Source organism: Melanostigma gelatinosum, assembly GCF_949748355.1.
Source record: "Melanostigma gelatinosum genome assembly, chromosome: 24".
Taxonomy (NCBI): Eukaryota; Metazoa; Chordata; class Actinopteri; order Perciformes; family Zoarcidae; genus Melanostigma; species Melanostigma gelatinosum.
The window spans coordinates 5986529-6005867 of NC_136657.1; the positions used below are offsets into that span (position 1 = coordinate 5986529).

General features: G+C 43.4%; 1 protein-coding gene across 1 annotated transcript in view; it reads right to left on the minus strand.

The window, feature by feature from the left end:
• LOC306797204 (interleukin-1 receptor accessory protein-like 1) overlaps positions 1–8041 on the minus strand; it is a 155230-nt gene extending 147189 nt beyond the window's left edge. The window contains exon 1 of the mRNA XM_079296440.1: positions 7905–8041. The gene's annotated coding sequence lies outside the window, so the exon portion shown is untranslated. The remainder of the gene's footprint in view (positions 1–7904) is intronic.
• Positions 8042–19339: the final 11298 nt, after the last annotated feature.

The following is a 19339-nucleotide window of genomic DNA, read 5'->3' on the forward strand; positions in this document are numbered from 1 at the left end:
AGTGAGAATAAAAACGGCACAAAGCATCAAGAGCACAATCAAAGGAAGAACAAAAGACACACACTGTGTGCAGCAGCGGCATGCATGTGTATTTCTGTCAGTGGCTAATTTGTCTGTGTGGTGAGGATGAAACAGAAGACATATTGTTTTAAAAATCATTCATACTTGATCACAGGCCCAGACGTTGCTTTAAACTACGATGATGTTAGTCGTTGACCATCCAGCAACATGTTGCCACAGCTCTCTTTATTTCTACGGTGATGCAAAAACCATTACTTATCAGGGCTATTAACAGGATTAGCTTGGATTATATAGTCATGTAACAGTTGAAATATATCATGGTCTGAATATCGTTTCAAAGCCTATCATTGTAGGAATATAATTATGATGGAGAAACACCAAATACCGTCAATGTAACATATTTGTGGGGCTGAACAAATCAAATCTGACAAACTGTTAATTCACTAGATCTACTTTGGGAATGTTGAGCTCAACAAACAAACAACAGCCAACGGAGCTCTTAGCTCGTCATGTGACTGTTATTGTAGAAGTGACTTATATTTGAAATATGGCAGATACAGTATATGACGCACAACTGATATTTCTTCATTTTGGTCTTGGGAGCTCGGAAAAATCCACTTTAAAAGACTTCTATGGACACACACACACACACACACACACACACACACACACACACACACAAACTGTCTTTGCGGTCACATCAAATACTTAGTCCCATTACCAGAGCGGCCTGCTAACTAGATTCTTTATCCCGCCTGGCTGTCAGCAAAATAAGGATGACATTAAATGAACGGAGCTCTCTCTTTGGACATTCCAGGCCAGGGCTTAGGAGACAGAGAGAGAGCCTGCTGGAATCACTGAGAGGAAGAGGGGGAAGAGGAAGAGAGGATGAATGAGGGCTGGAAAAGGGAGAGAGAGGAGAGGTCAACCATGAGAGGCAGTATCATGGGGTGATGCCAAGCAGCAGAGGAGCAAATAGCTGGGGATTAATCTGGTCACTGTAGAGTCTTGAGCAAACTATCCGGATTTTGACATCACAGTGATTAACATCTGAATTTTATCGTCTTTAAGAGTCTTTTTTTTCAAAACACAATTATTAGGGCAGTCAAAGAGTTGTTTGTTCACTCACGGCTCTCTAAAAATCAACTCTGATGTATATGGATTTATAGCAACATAGCACCGTGAGGATTCACATGCAGCTAAATTAATACTGACGATTCTGCTGAATCGCACATCATTTGTCACTCTTTGCTATCAGCCTCAAAACACCTTTTCTCGTAAACCTGTTACAGGCAATCAATTTCAACCACATATAGGACAGTCGTGAGGTTTTGTCAGATTGTACTGAGCACGGCCTTTGTGCTATCAAAACAGCCACTACAAGAGACCTCTGGCTCATCAAACTTGCACTTATTCTTGCAGCAGCGATGCGAGAAGATCTGCGTCGACTCCACTCACTCTTAGAGTCTCAAAGTTCCCAGCAAGTTAGTTCAACTCAAGTTCATGTGCACCCCCCCACCCAGGCACGATCTGTACTGCAGGTGTCGATCAAACTGTGGCACACGGTCAGAGTTAAAGGTCTGGAAGAGGATTCACTTGGAGAGGAAGCGTGCTACAGTAGCTGCTGAATGTATGCTGCAGGGTTATCTGAAGTCTAACATTCGCCCCATCTAACTGGAGCAGCAGCTGTGTTTCAGAGAAACATGCCCAATGCGAAATAAAAAAGAAAATCCATCATGCACAGAGACTTCCAATGGCAGCCAAGAGATATTCACAGGCTGAAGCGTTGCTCTCTTTATCTCTCGCCCACACACAACCTTCAACATACATTTTTACTCAACACCTAAATTTAAATCTGTGACACAGACTGATCTGCCGCTGAACCGACGAGTCTCCAGCCAACTCTACAGTATGCTAATGCTGTTCACTGGAGAGCATCAAAGTCGGAGCTCTTCAAGCAGCTCTGACTTTAACAAAGTAAAAGAACACTGCGTATTGCAGGGGGAAAAGATTCGGTTGGATATGGGGTTTTGTATTTGGGTAGCTTTTAAAGAAAGCAGTGTGGTTGAGATCCTCTGGTGCTACACAGCATCTTTTTTACAGTTAACACAAATACATCATAAAAGGTCCAATACAATTTCTAACGCAAATATTAAATCGCAAAAATGTAGAAAGGAGAGGCCTTCAAAATGAGTTTGTGTAGTTTGCCACATCACTTGAGTTGAACACACTGTTGTCTAAGCAGCAGAACCATGGGCTGATTTAAGAGGGAATGAAAGAGGATCGTCAGATTATTAACACAACACAATAAACGCCTACCCTACAGCAACTATAACCATTAAGGCTGCGAAACATTGATCTTGACGATTTTATTAATTAAATCAAATACGAGGAAGAATCAATTTGAGCCAAAAAGGGAGCAAATCCAGCCAACGGCAAGAAATAAAAGAAAAGCCTTGGAAGGAAGAAGCAAAGTCTTTCTTCTGACAGACAATGCGCTTGGAATGGTACAGTTAATTTATCCGACTCGGTTTGTTGAGGTTGTACTGCAGCTTTCATCATCGTTGGAGTTATTTGATTGAAATACACAATATGTTGTGTACCGGCAGGCAGTCTGCAGTTTTACCTGCAAACCCTCCTCACAGGACAGAAAGCAGAACATAATAGATGTCGATGTGAAAATCGAATCGTCTTCACAGCACCTTTCCTATGATAATGTCCCCGACATGTCCGAACCAAGCAGCCCCGCAAGCAAAACCGAACGTCAGTCGGAAGGTGAGCAGACATGCTGTAGTTACCACTGAGAGCTTCGCGGCAAAATGCAAATAAGCTTCCACACAATAACAGACGACCCGCATCTCCATGCTTGGCAGCCGAGATTCAATATCGGAGGACGAGGAGTGCTGCGTCCCCAGGCTCTTCTTGTAAAGTGGCCCATAAATCAAGAACCCTGTTGAGAGCCGGTCTCTGTGGGTCCGGTCCAGCAAGGGGGGAAACGGGCTGTGGCTCTGGCTGGGGAAAAAGGCACACCAGTAGCCCCCTCAGTTGTAATGCAAAGGCAAGCATGGAATTATTGCCATCATTAGCCAAACTGGGGATTGGATTATTACTGTTTGAATTTATACAGATGATGCTGTGGGTCAGGGTGCTGTCGCTGAACTGGGTCAAACTGCATACATTTATTAATGGAGGTTCTAAAATTCAGCGCTCACTTAATACAGTGAGGAGGGCTAGAAAAGGGGGGCAATCAAAGAAAAGGAGTCAGTTTAGGAAGCCATGTAGGATACAATTATTTAATTAACGAAATAGTTTAGTGAGGAGGAAGATGGATGCTTATGAACGTCTGTTTCTGATGCGTCTGTATGTTTTGAAAATCTGATTGTGAAGTCTTCATTCAATACCTCAGCATATGATTATGGTTTCTCTTGAACACTGGAATTAATTTATTCGCCTCAATGTTTCGGGGGAAATTGAAATGATATAACTCATCAAACGCCACACTCAGGGATGATCAGCGTCACGTGACTGAATGAAATGATGATCAATGATGTGAAAAGGGTTTCGTCTCTCCTACACTCTCTGTTTGTGGTCCTTTAGCTGTTCAGACGTACAATGTTTTAAGCAGGTGGTGAACCAGAAAGCAAATGTAAAACTAGATTTTAATCTGTGATCTTTTCAGCACACTCAAATGCAACGGTGTGAAGTAAATGGACAGTAATGGACACAGCCTCTGCATTAATTCCTTCTGATCAAAAGACCCATTTTGTACTATAGAGGCAGGTTTAGGTTAGCTGTAAATAATATAGCTTCCACTAAATAGATGCTGTGGAGAATAGTATGAGCATTTTTCTTTTGAACGCATAAAAGCCTTTGCTGAGAACACAGCACCGTAAATGGGCTCTCCTGAATCGCCCGAATGCGTCACCAGCAGCCACTTAGAACACCGGTCACAATGTGCAGAAATACGGGCAGTTGTGTTCTTTTGACGACATGAAAGAGAGGAGTCTCTTCTGCGATGCATTTATCCGGCAAATGCATCTTGCACAGTCTCCTTCTCCCCCCCCCCACCTTGTCAATTGGCATTTTGCACGACTTTTTTTTCTCCACATGTCAAAACAAAGCCTTCATGAATGAGTAAGCACAGATCCGGTGACGAGAGGATGGGAAATGGGAGGAGAAATTGCTCATTTTGCTTCCCCTGGCATGCAATTTCCATCCTCCGTCCACGTCTCTCTAAAAGCCATCTAAAACGCATCAACTCCATCGTTCCAGGCTGCATGGGCCTCCGAGGATCACCTGCAGACATGGCACGATGACAGCGGGCCTGAGAAGGAAGGATGAAAATCATAATTCCGCCCTCTTGCTTACAGCAATGGGCTTCCCATTCTACTGCTGATTAAAAAGGAGGAAAAACACATTCATTCTAAACGCCCCCTGCCCCCTAGCAAAGAGAAATATGGTATATTGAGGCAATTGCTCATGCCATAGATGGCCATTTCATCGGAGGAAGTGCAACACGAGTGTTTCGTCGCCTCTTTCTTTATTTTAGCGGTGCTACAATTGACCGGCACAACATTTATGCTGCGGGGCGAGCTACGCTGTGGCTGACACGGAGTCCTTTTATTTGCTGCTGGAACAAATGGGAATATAAAGCGCTTTTAAATTGCATTTGACTCTGATCAACTTTATGCTTTGATCCCCCCCCCTGAAGACACACATATACACAGAATAGCTTGCATATTGTTTGTTGTTTTCAAGAGCAATGTATAGAGACAGTTGGAAGTGGAACCATTACCGTGCTTTTATTGTGGTATTAAGTGTCTGGATGTGAATGCCATTACATGAAGAATGTAAATAAAGCTGGCACCGCGGCATACATGAAGGCATTCAGATCAGGGTCTCAAAAACAAGTGGCCCGTGAAAATGATTTGCAGGGAAGGCCGTTCTTTTGATACCTCACTGAATAACAGCATGGAAGGGCACACGGAGAGCTGGAGGGCCACAAAGTGAACGGGAGGGCCATTTTGAAGGCCGTTTATTTCTCCGTACAGCCTCGTCGCCCATCAGCAAGTGATCGTTGTTGCTATGTTTCCTGAAAAGGACACGGGGGTTTTGTTTCCTATTTCTGCAGAAAACAGATCAGAGGACAAAGCTAACTTCTGCTGAACTCTCGATCTGGCCCGACAGGACCTACATTGTGGTTGGGAAAAAGAATATTGCTGCTTTGAACAGCTCACAAGCCAAAAAGGCCACAAGCCACTGCTTCAAAGAAAGGCTGCTTGCTATAATCGGGCACTCCAGTGTTGCTTAGTTAAAACAATGAATGGAAAGTTGTACCTAGAAATGCTGACGCCTTAAAAAAATGCAAGGATTGAAATGTTGGTGTTCGCCCTCTGCAGTCATGATTCTTCCTTTATGAGCGAGGCGACATATTGTAACATATTGTAATCTACCCGATCTACACACTTGTCAATTCATGACATGATGGCTGCAACAAAAATAAATCGCTTCGAATCGGATCGATGCCCGAGGACTGCGATGGAAAATGGAACAAGGCTTGGGGACAAAGGAATCTCATCTCCACGGGAATTGGATCTTTCAAAGGATTTAACTGAGAGCATGTCTGTTACGCATGTCGTCCACAGCTTTCACAACAGTCAATATGTCTGGACAGCAGGGCCGAGAAAGAATGGAGGGCGCTCACGCCGAAGTATGATATTTGCACACGTGCATGTGGTCACACATGCTGGATCACCTCTCGGTATTTCCATTTCCGCTCGAGTCTTATTAATTCATTTAATTGCCGTGATTGAGGGGGCCCCTCTCCAATTCCACATCAACGTACCTCCTTACAAATCCTCATCAATTGCTCCAATCACTCCTCACACAGAGCCAGTATTGCACAGCCAGACAACCCTTATTTCCCACTATATTACTGAACTCTTTCATTTGAAAGCATTTGACTGCCCGCCCCTTGATTGCAAAGTCAAGGCCAATAGGCATCGGTGACAGCTCCATGAAAATTAAACGTATCAATCAAAACGGGGGGGAGGGGGGGGGGGGGGGGGGATGTGTGATGTCTTCAGATCGCTCGGTCTGCCAGAGAGCACGACAAGCTCAACGGGGTCAAGCGCTTTTTACAAATGCTCGTCATCATACGTTTTTGAGTTTGCCTCTTGAAATACGAAAAGAGGTTAAATGTAAATTATTGTGGGGGGGGGGAAAAAAAACACAAACTGGACCATTTTCTGAGACTTGATATTGAAAGCACCACAAATAAGTAACTCATTGTACTGGGTTGATACTGTCCATGTGGGAATTGGGTTTATTCGGAAAGTGAGGCATTAAAATGTGCCGTCGGTGCGAAAATGCTTTTTAACACAGACGATGTATCCAAAACGATATTTTAAATCAACTCATCAATGAAACAAGGGCTTTATTGGCTTTCAACCTCCACTTAATTCATCAGAGAGCAGAAGAGGAATGCAATGCCGCTGGGTAAACTTGACCAGCATAAAAAAAGTGCCAATGCTGGATGACATAATCTCTGTCTGAATCAATTTGTGTGTGCGAGCACTCGACTCAGCTCAATATGTAGCTGCAGGGCATCCATTAAGTGGCACTGCCACTTACCTACAAATTCATGTGCTGCCGGTTGCTCCTGTGGCAAAGCTTAATGTCGGCGATGGACAAAGATGTTGTTAAAATAACCAAAAACATACCACCTTAAGCAGGGTGTCAAGAAGAAATAGGAGTGGGCAGATTTAGGGCAGAGCATGATGCAAGTGGGTTTTGGAGCAGAGGAAATGGGGAGCAAATGCTCCTGTTGGCAAGCATGCGATTGATGAGGAGCTGGCTGAATGTACGGCGCACACTGCCTGTAGGCCTTGGGCTGAGAGGACGTTATGCTCTCTAACAGATTTACCAACAAAAAAAGGCACGACAAAAGAAGCATCTCTGCAGCAGTCGTTGATAAAAAGGTGGAATACAACTTGCAGGGCTACAGTATACCTTCTGTAACTCGTCTGTAGTGGATGAAGAGGGAATAGGAAGCCCCCCCCCCTCTTTCTTTAAACCAGCATCTGCTCTAACTTTACAGCAGTGTAACTTCCTGATTCTGCGAATATGTGTAACTGGCAGAGCCAGAGTGGAGCTCTGACATCCATCTGGACAATCATAGGCCATCGTCCATCCAATGAAGCAGGGCTAGGAGAGGAAACACGAGCAAATACCGAGTAGAGGAGCCGCTCCTCCAGCAATCACTCAGCAGAAATCATTCGAAATAACTAAGACCGGTTTTTCTCACCTGCCTCCTCTGGCGCACACGCGCACACGTGCACAAATTCGCATACATCCACTGACACGCGCACGCAATCACGATCTTCCCACAGGCACGGCATGCACACATACATTGCTGACGCACCGGAGCGACATGAAAATACGCACAGTGTTACACTGTTAACGTCGAGAACACTAGTGCGTAAAATGACCAGCTCGTGCACACTGACACACTGTGACCGCTTTCTTTTGGATGATTGGGTTTTATCAAAGAACACAGAAGACTTAATGAAGCAGTCCACTTCACTGTCGTACTGCAGCTGTGAGCACTTCCATCGAGGAGGCTCCGTCCGCAACTAAAACAAAAAGAGAAACTGGGATTCATGCGCAATTAGGGGAAAACATATTCACTCCAAATGCGCATGGAAGTGCCGCATATTAGGAGATCGTGATTCCGTGCTGCAAATGTGTTTAGATCTGAAAAGTCAGCGTCACCCAAATGAATCGCCGCTGCCCACAAACTGGTTTAAAGATATCCACAGAAGGCAGCACGAGCATCCGACCAACTTTGGAAACGCGGAGATCGAAACATACATTGAACTCACCCACAAGCAGTTTCCAAAGGATAGCGCGTGCTCTGCTGTCAGTTCCGACAGCCCCACACCATCACGGTGTATCACAATCTGTTCTGGTCTACAGAGTAAAGAAAAACACAAGGGATCCCAGCTGTGAAATAGTCCACTTCTCCAAAAAAAAAACGCAGCGTCTATCCCAAAATTACATATTGCCAGCGTTGACTGGCGCAAATCGGAGCACAGAGACACCTGCAGCCGGTCACTTTGAAACAGGAGGAGAGAAGAAAAGGAAGAAAACCATGACAGTGATCAGGGGGATGTCGACAAAATCAAAGAGCTAAATCAGAGGAGGCAGTCAGTCTGATTCTCCTGTTAAAGCAGCTGCTCGGCCGCTCGCAGCCACACAGTCCTGCAGGTGAGCACCGCTTCAAGCAGGACTAAACCAGCGCAAATCTCCAAAGTGATGTGCACAAAAACACAGATCGGATGCAGTCTCTCTCCCTCGCGCTCTCTCTCAAAGTGCCGCTGTGTCAACGCGAGATGCATCAAGTCAGCAGAAGTTGACCGAGACAGAACAGGACACGAGGTGATTTGCCCTCAAAATAAAAGCACAGTATTATGTCATCAAATCATAATGCGTTTGTGTTTGCAGACACATAATTTGAACAACTGCAGCGCATCTGTATTTCCACCCAATCTGTTGATACCTCGCAGTTACCGTTGTATCGGCCTGTTTGTTTCCTCTTTGGTCTTCGGGGCTGCTCTCAATACTTGTGCTTTTTTATGTCCCTGTGCAGCTCTTATTTTGAAGAACACAGCAGAGGTGAGGTTTCCTAAATCTGTGCGACTTGACCCTGGTATCAACGTGAACGCTCCAGTCAGACCTGCGTTCCTCTGGAGTCTTCGTCCTCTATACATGGCGCACTGACCGAACCCCAAACACGCAAGAGGAAAATCCTCCTCCTCATGCGCCAGTTTCGAGAACCAAAGATTCGCAATTTGACTTTGTGATCCGGAAGATCGAGTGCAGAACAGAGCGCACAGACGCGTAGGCAAGGCATTGCGCAAGTTGGAGGGTACACGCACTGCCGCCCAATGGAAGTAACAGAAAAGTCCAACTGTATGAACAAATAAGCTTTAGCTTAGAAATTCACTTCAGTCTAAATGTTTAACAGTTGCACAAAATGAGTGAGATATGTGGCAATATAATCACATTTCAATGGAGGAGGACATGGGTTCGTTGTCTTTTCTGGAGATCATGAGAAGTCAAAACATATTTTTAGAACTACAGCCTCCTTACATAATCACAGCTTCTTACATCCAAAACACATTATTAATAGAAATATGTGTCTGTTTGGCAAACCTATTATTACAGACATCAGTTGACCCCATTGTCCCCTTCTTCAACACACTAATATTTCTAATTAAAGTGAAAAAAGGAAATATGATTGCTTTACTTTTGGTTGATTTAAGGACTAAACGGAGAATACATGCTGTGTTGTAATTTTGTAAATAAAACCATTCATTTTAAAAGATGCAATTTAGAGGAACGAGTACTTTAGATAATATGAACAGTATTGAAACAAAGCAGCCCATCCAAATCCCATTTAATTATGTGAACGAGCTGCTTGACCTTGCACAAACCAAATCTTTATTTTCAAAAGACAAAGTTCCAAATGCTGTGACCCATTATAGCAATGAGAACTAAATTAGATGTGTGCCTCGTGAAGGCAATCATGCTTTCATTACATTGTGATGAAACAGAAAACTCTCCAATTGCACTGGCAAATGTTTCAAATGAAAAACTTGTTTTGTCTTCAAAATAGACTTTACAGTGGTCCTTAGTTTACATAACTGCAGTATATCACACCTGGCAGCAGTATTCATTCCATCGTATCAACATTTATCACCATCCTTTCCCTGTTCAATATGAACGACACCGAGATAAATGTGACGGGTCCACTGAAGAGCCTGAAAGGATTTCAATCTGCACAGTTCAGGTATTTGCAGTATTTATGAGTCGCCAAGAGTCCAACCCAACAGGGAGGAGACTAAACCCTGAATCGCTGAAAGATGATGAATGGACAGCGAGGCCGCCTTTCTTCCTGGAAAGGTGTGATACAGATGAAGGGCTAGAAGGTAAGCGGCCTCCCTGTCGGCGAGCCAGGCCGTTAAAAAAAGAACTTGTTTGACTTCCCTCTCACTGGGTTAGCCCTGTCAAGACTTTGGCCTCTGGCACAGTGTTCCTGTGAGGCGAATTTCGATGAGGGGAGGGCTTTGAGGAGGAGAAAAAACCCACCCTCCTTGGACGGAAAATGTGCACTTGTGAGCTTTCTTTGTCATATACAGACCCTGATGTGAATAGAGGTTCCTTAATGAGCAGAGAAGTGGACAAACACGGCATTGATTCGCTCCCTTCTTTCTGAGCCCGTCGTCCGCAAACGGCCTCAACTCAATCACCCGGTCAGTGCACGACTGCAGTGAGGGCCGATTGTTCGCGGAATTTCATCTGCTGGTTTGAGGACTTGTGCGACAGCCTGGAAGAGCAGCGGCAGTGTTCAAACAAGTCCACTGACATGATGTAACATCCAAAAATCACGACAAAGTTATATCTGTGCTGTGATGTAAAAATCCTGTAACTCCCGTGTTGTACATTTGGATAAGTCCAGTTCTTTTCCACTGTGGGTTCATGGTAACGGTATGAAGCGTGAGACTGTTCCAATTAAAAGTGACACGACTGATGTACCGTGCGGAAAACATGTCGTGTCTTCTGACAAATTGATTACATGAAGGTGAAACCCAGATCGTGAATCATAAACTGTTGCAGAACTTTCAATGATTTATTTGAGCCGTTTAATTGAAGTTAAAGTTTGTCTTGCAAGTGTCGAGATGCAGCGTTTTTGGAAATAAAATTCTTCATGAAGTAGTTGTGAAATCAGCATCTAACCAACTTTTACGTTGAGTAAAATCTTTGGAGAAAACAGTACAACATCTGCAATAACAACGACAACAAAAAAGAGCAGAGAATCTCAGTCAGATTTGAAGCACAATATCTTAAAAGGGAACATTTCTGCAAGTACTTGCTTAAATTGGTTATGGTGTGTGTGTGTGTGTGTGTGTGTGAGAGAGAGATGGTGTTCTCCCTGGAGTGATGGAAAGATGATGAGATGTTCGTAACACATCTCGTTTAATGACTCATATGAACACAGGCTGGGCTTTTGAGGTTATCTCCGGTTACACGTGACTCTACTATAATAAGTATTATTGGTGTTACCCTGCTATTAAAAAAAAACAGCATGCACCAAACAATTGTTAGAAACAATACTAAAAGGCACATCTATGCTCTTCATTCGGCTCTACACAGAGACACCATATAGTCCCCTCAAAAACGAACTGAGAATGCACCAAGATTTTGATATTTTGGACACTCAGACAAACAATGAATTGGTGTAAAGTAAAAATGCACTGGGTAGTAAGCAGGGAGCGTTTCTGCACACAGTTTAAGGTTGCAGAGAGAGATACAGTGTCGTTGGTTCAGTCTGCAGATCGTTTCAGATTTCTGGAAGTTTGTTGAGAAAATGTGTAATCTAAATGTTTCCTGCATGGTTAACGATTAGCATACCAACCAGACACTGCTTCAGCACTCATAGAACTTCTGTGGCTCACACATACACCATTTCCACGGGTTATTTTGAAAGTAATAATGTACGTTTTGGCTAAATGAACGAAAGATGGAGAAGCCGATGCAGGAGTCTGTAAAAGGCACGGCCATATGGCCATGCCCCGCTTCCTCAGCTGCGTGTTTCAACCTCATTTGGACTGCGAGTGATAACCAGACATCACTTTGTGAGACGGACGGTTTTCAGAGAAGGCTACACTTTTAATTGGGGTAATGAGGTCACTGGAGGAAGCCTCGAAGCCCTTCTCCAATTACTGCCGACCAAACACAGAGTACCAACAGGATCGAGCAGAAAGCATCTCAGCATGTCAGTTATTACAGTGAATAACAAACCTGCCTATTAGAGCTAGAATGCCCCTTTTCATTTGTTCCTATAATTGAATAACGGCAAAGGAGGCAGCAGGAGCAAAAACAACATAATATGCATCTGCACCTTATACAGTAGATGCGGTGAACTTGTGCATGCACACTACATTGTCAGATTCCTCTAATAACAGGGTCGTATGAATATGGATATGTTGACATTAATGTAAAGTGACATTTGTTTTCAAGACCACAAAGCAAATATGAGCAGAACAGACACTTTGTGCATGGTGGATATTGGTTTCCCTGACAGTAGCAATCACCATGTCATGTCAGCTGTGGGAGTCTATTCATTTCATGCTGCATGGTGCATTCGACTAGGGAGTTAAGGCGTCCATGGAGACATTTGTTCGTTTTGTTCAGGCTTTCGTGGAGCTCGCTGCCGATCACAAACAAAATGTTGGTTTGCCTCGGTTATGTCGCAAACATCTACGACACAATCCCACCTGGATGTTTATTTCTTTGATAACAGCTTTCTTTCCAGCCTTATGTAAGAAAGACAAAGCCACTGAACTGACTCCCTACTTTCCGAGAATAAATCGCTGCCTGCCCTGGCAGAGGTATGTCTGGTTACAGCCCTCCTGGCCTACATCTGACAGCTCAGAATGCTAATGCTTGTCAGGGAGCCATCATTTGCTCTTAAAGTGGTTTAAGCCATGAGCTCGTCTGAATGGGCTCGCCTCACCCGCTCAAACTAACTCAACAAAAGGAGGTCATTTGGGGTATAATGGCCCTGACTTGTGCTGCACCAAGTAACCAAATTGAATACCTGCATATGTAGATCTCTTTAAAATAAACTGCAGAGAGGTTCATAAGGCGGGATAATATAATCCAAAACCAAAACAGAAAAGCAGTGATTCAGGTATAAGGCTATCCATGGTGATAGCTGGACTCACAACTCAATATAACCAATGACAAATCGAGAGCTTATATTCAGCTTTCCTTCATCGCTAGGTATGGCCGTTCATGCTTTGATCATGTTACAAACACATTCGTCCACTTTGGTTTTGCTCCAAAAACACCAAAGTCGTGACCCAAACTCCAAACGCAGAGACACACTTTAATTGGGCTGCATGAACCTTATGAAACCAATTATGGAAGAAAGAAAATGTAAAGAAACACTTATAGGTTCAAAATAATGAAGACAAACTGTAGCAGTGGCAGACCCCCGCTGGGCCACCAAACCACCCACCCACCTCGACCCCGGCCTCTGAATGGCACCATAGCAGCGCTACGTGCGTTTGAGACAAAGCTGCTGTGATGGCTGGGTAATAATCAAAGCACTTTATTCGACGGTGAGTGTTTGTAGCGGCGTATACACAGAATCCGTAGACGTTTGCAGTCCTGTAATTCTTTTTTGATGATGCAGCTCAAGAAGAAAATCAGACCCTACATGAATATACACATAGATTTACTGTATACATGGGAGGGAGCAGCATGATATCTGAGGCAAGTGGAGATATGTGCTTCACATTCAGAAGGTATATGTGCCACTTGACGTGATGTTTAATTCTGCTCAGATTTCTGTGCCCCGTAGAAGCAGTCCCCGTGGAGCCCTGCGCATCTCTTTAAAGTCAAAAATAGGTTCACTTTACACGAGACTGGATGAAAAGCTGCTATGATCCCCAATAAAAAGCCAAGGGAAGGAGTTACACATGATTTTATAACTGTGGAAATGCTTTCAAATTCTATTTATTTTCCCATCATGAGTAATTTCAAGGTCCTGCTCGTGTGTTTAGTGGCTCACGAACATGATTCACGAGCACAGCATGTTACAGTACAGCGGTGCTTTCCATGCTGTGCCTTGTCGAAATGAGAAAGGCTTATCATGAGAATGCAACACCATTGCAAGTTAACAACATACCTGATATAGTATCCAGCTCTGTGAGGGAGGGAGGAAATAGATGAAAGCAACGTTTCCCTCCATTTCACTTCCCTTCTTCTGTTCTGTGCCCTATTAAATCTGTGCAAACATCACTTTTGAGTTGTCTTCTTCAAACTTAAACACATTTGGGAAAAATATAATGACCTAAAATTTAAATATATATTTTCTGAGCCGACCATTCTGAGCTGCTGTGATTCTGTGCTCTTAATGACTGTTCAATTCCCTGAATGGGATGATGATTTATCCCATTTTTAAACTTTTTAAATTGAATTACACTTTCGATATAGCCTTTAAATATATATGACTCATCTAATGGTCAATCAAAGAAGAGAGACAAATTCAATTTATTGCCATTCCCATTTAGTTCTACTTAAACATAACAAAGCAGAGAGCTGATTTGATACAGTATACCACAGAAAATACCTCTCAGATTCTCAATATCTTATTTTAACTTAATAATTATGTGAATGGGTATACTCTTTCCATTCATTCTTGGTGTACAGTTAAACCACGTCACATTCACAGAAGCAGACTTACTGTAACCGGGTCCTAGAATACTTGAAACAAGTGAAAGAGCTTCAAACACACAAGGAAAGTGTGATTTTAAAGCTGAACAAGGTGAAATGGACTTGATGAAGGACATGTAGTATGGCACTGCTTCAAAGCCAACCTACTCTGGTGTTTGTGTGCTTAACAGAACGTGAATGCACCGGGTCTGAGCTATCCACGATGGCCTGCATGTTTCCCTGAAATGTTGTCTCGGGGGTAATACAGTGCTATGAATAATAAGTTATTCCCAGTGAGCTCTGTTTGGCTTTGTAGTGGTAACAAGGCTATCCAGGCCTTGCACTTTGATTTATAAATGATGCAATCAAGATATTCAGTACGCTGAAACAAAAAAGCTCTCGGCCTTCATATGGACATCACGCTTGGCCAAATTAATGGAAATGGCCTCAGGTGGTCCACATGTGCTTGATGCCAAACCTTAGATCATATTTGAAATGCGCACCTCGAGATGAAACAAGAAGTGTTCATTAATACTGACGTGGAAGGAATGAGCCACAAGTGGAGTGCTTAAGATGGATTCAAGTACATTTTGGGTCACTGTGAATGGGCTGTGTTCCCAGCGACAAACAATAAAAACCCCATTGGTACAGAATTAGAATAATGTGTGCATCTCATGTTACCAATAAATGACCATTCAAAACATGATCTTACCACATTGCTTGCTGCTCAGTGGGAGTGCCATGCTTTCACCCAAGTGTGTGAAGTACAGGATTATCCAATTTAAGATGTCAAGCGGGGCATATATATCACCCGGTAAGAGTGCCACAGACGAGTTACGAGCCACTGGTCTGTGTTGGCTAAAGAACAGGGAGGTTGGTGGTATGGTATCCATGGCTCCTGTTCCACTGTATGCCTTCAGAGATAGAATCCTGTTAATACTGTAAACATTGTGAATCAGATATGGACACCGGTCACTCAGTGACTCATTCGATAGACGACGATCTGGATTTGGCATATCCAGAGAAAGTAGCCAGCCTTCTCAAAGACTTTGATCATGGACTCACTGCGATGTTTCACTTCAGCTCTCAGCCTTTGTGTTAGCTAAGAGCAGGCAGCGCCGTTTATTTAGCACTCAGTCACACAGCCTTCCTGTACTCAGCCACGAATAAACCTACAACCTGCGCCAGGTTGTAGGCATTAATTATAGCTTAAGCAATGTAGCACACGAGAAGACATTAATCTCAAATTATTCTGCAAGGTTGAGTACAAAACACTCTCTCCTCTGAACTGCATGCTGTGTTTTTGTTCTTTCTTTAATGGGGTCTCAGTTCAATTGGATTTTAAGCTCATACATTTCTAATGGGAGCTTTTTATGTTGCTTGCAATATCGCAACTAAAACAGAATGCATCTGCACTGTGAGGCTTTTGAAAAGTTCCACAAACTGGTAAAGACAATTCAAATTCAAATGTTTGTATTTTATGAAAAGCAGTAAATCTCAAATGACATTTTAAGTTGTGATATTTTCTCTTCATCTTACTAAATCAGTATATCAGTATAAATAAATGAAATCTATCAAAGCTAAAGTGATTAACAATCACATGAGCAATGATTTCATTGAGATCAAGAAAAATAAAGTCAAATCCAATGCATTTTGAGGGAACCGCCTCCGAAAGGGATCCTTTCCAACACAACACTATTGTTTCAAGCAGCTGCCCTTGAAATAGACAGATCGAGCCTTCAACAGCAGAACAAAGCTTTTTACCACAATTCCCAGTGCTATGATTACAGATAAGACTTCCCTCAGGCAATTCCGAGTGAAGGGCAGAGGAGGAGTAGAAGCCTAGCATGTGGTCTAACTACGGGCCCAACTAATCGTTCCCAAAGACGTATCCAAAAGCATGGTTCCTTGGTATGCATATGGTGAGCTATAATCACACACGAACAAACGGAAAGATTGACAGATAGAGTCGCTTGGGCCTGTTCTCCACTCTGAGAACGACTTTATTCATCGCTTCGTGGCAGCTCTTGGCAAAAAAAATGGCTATCGGTCTCTGATGGTATGTAACACAGCTTTGGAGAGCCACCACGCTAAAGGCCAGGTTTGTTTGAAGTTCGCTTCGCAATGCATCAGTGGCGATGACCTAGATTTCCTGCCTCTCGTTCCTCCATGAGTGCAGAGAGAGAGACAGCCTCGTTTCAGCCCTTTTCCATCTTCTAACTGTGTCAGCTCGCCTGTAAACATTTGGCACAGAGTCACATTGCTGCGTCTCCCCGCAGACAACTCCCTTTCCCTGGTGTCTACTCTTGACTCCCCACGTGTTTGTCCCCGAGGATGGAGGTGGAAGGCTGGGTTTGTCCTCAGCTAAACAAACGGGAGATACAGTACGATAGAACACAAACAAATGATAAATCTAAGGCATGTCGTCACTTTGAAAGTCTTTTGGAAAAATAATTGGGATTGAAAACAGAATGACAAGTATGCCTGTGTCCCAAAATTGTGCAAAGAAAAAAGAATCTCATAAAAGAAGCATTTGGAGCAATACCGGAGAGATTTGGGTCATCGTGTTCCTGTTTTTTTTGGCTACAACCGAGTACCATCCCTAAACTTCCTGCGGGGGGAAGACCATGTGAGTTGTGACCCATTACACAAGTTAAACCACAGGTGCACCCTGTGGTCGGCAACATGGCCTGTCTGCGCGCCCGTCTACATATCTCCCAGTCCGTCGTCCTACTCCTCTGGCCAGCTGCCGGCTCGGTGCGTTAGACTCATCACCCAACGATGAAAACTAAATGAAATTGACAAATGGTAAAAAAAAAAAAAGGAAACAAACGGTTGGAAGCCGGCCTGGCACAGGAACAACATTATAAACCGCTTCAGCTCAACAGCAGATTCAACAAGCCCGAAAGAGTGCGCCAGGTTTATTTTTAATTATCCATGCTGCGTAGCCCTGTCAGTCAGGGAAATTCTTCTTCTCTGTTATTTCTGCTCCTGTCCTTTGTTGGTTTCCTAGGTGACTGTGTAATCTGACACGTAGCCTACAGTATACTAGCCAGAGTTGCAGGTGCCTCGTTCCAAAATATCCACCCTGCACTTCTGCCTAATCCTGTCACACCATACCGCTCTCTGTGGGGGTCATTTTCATGAGAAGACCGGTTCGAACACCTCTGTCAGACCTCAGGATGCCAGTGGAAAACAGAGTCTCGGGAGTGGAGCAAATGAATGTGCTTCCATGGAAAATCAACCAAACACTGTAGCCCTGCGTGTGGGAATGGATTTTGGCTTCAGTCCTGGCTATTTCGCTCGTTCGGCTCGGCTTCTTAATATCCTCTGTGTGCAATAGCAGGTGCAAACAGCAAATCTAAAAGAAGACCGGTACATGATGGATTGCTCAGCTTCCTCACAGAAAATGGAGAAGCACCAATTAGAAATGATGTAAAGCAATAAAGTTTGACCTACAGGCTCTTCACATAAAACACTCAGAAGTTAAGGACTCGGAGATTGTTGGCTTTTTCTGCTTGGTGCCTTTAAGAGTTTTCCCTGAAATCTGAGCTTTTTTGTTTCAATTAATTTCACATGCAAAGACTTTTTCAACCAAATCGACCTGGGAATAACACTCATATTGGACAATTCTGCCGTACATGAATCATGTTAAAAGCCAAAGTTCTGTGCCATTTAATATGGTGAAGTTGTCCTTGTAATTTGTTATCATTCAAAGCAGCCACACCCTCGACTATGTCTGATGTAAAGCTTAAATATAAATGAATGATGTCCTTGTACACCAGACAGGTGCAAAGGATCACCGGCTCCATTTTAAAGGACGACTCCCACCCTTTGCACAGGGAATTTCAGCTTCTTCCTTCTAAACGGAGGTATAGGGTCCCACGGTGCAGAACAAAGCGGTATAAAAACAGCTTTGTTCCAGCAGCCATCACGCAGGTGAACAAATCATAGCAAAGTGCACAGATGCTATAGAAACGTGTGTGCACTTATTTATTTTACTTATTGATTGACTGCTTTTTAGCCTTGTGCACTTTCATCATGTCTGTCTTGTTGTCTGTGCTGTTTGTAATGTCTTTCGAGATGGATGCGTCTCTCTCTATTTGCAAACCAAGTCTACAAATAAAAGTAACCTGACCCTGAACCTGAAAACGAGGACTAAAGAAGGGCAAGTGATTGAATTTATATTCCCACAAGCTTTGGTTGGTATCGTCATGAAAGCCTGCGCAATCCTGACCTTTTGCTTCCAAAGATGATTGTCAGGCTGAGGGAAAGATGAAACACGGTGTTCACCGTGCACGTGCCTGTTTTGGTGAAGCAGACCTTCAGCATTTGTGGGAACAGCCTTTGATAACGAAAAATAAATCACATGGATGAGAAGGTGATGATGGAAAATGCCCTTTGGGGATCATTGATGTTGTCCTTTTACAACAAATAAAAACTCAACAGCCAAAGTAGACCTAAGACTTCAATTTGCAATATTTTCAATGTTAATTCATCCATGTGAACGTTGCATTTCCTGCGGTTATGCAAACAATATACAACTGAGGACTAAGGGCATGTCTGCAGAAAACTGAAAGTTTATTAAAAGTCTTGCAAGAGTTCGTCCAAATGATACTCCCACGGTGTGTATTATTGATGGAAACCACAGCTTTTTTTGTCACTTGACTGTAATTATAAACTGTAAAAAAAAAACGAAGATGATAACCCGAGAGGCACTGGGGCTGTGCTCATGTCAGGCCTTTCAGTTTTGATGCATATCAGGCTCTCTCACAGAAGATCAGGGAGAGGAAGGACATGTTTCATCTGTTCTTTCCGCTGAAAGACTCTGTACTGCATGAACACCATCCGACTGTGGCATGTTATGCACAAACCAGGATGAAATATTTAACTGGATGTCTCTACGGAGTTTCATTCCTGACTTAACGAGCTACATCGCACAATTCATACTGGCCAGTTCAAAAGACTTCGCTAAATGCTCCGGCTTGCAATTCTGCAGGAGAGAGGTTCCTCTTTATTTTGAGAACGGTTT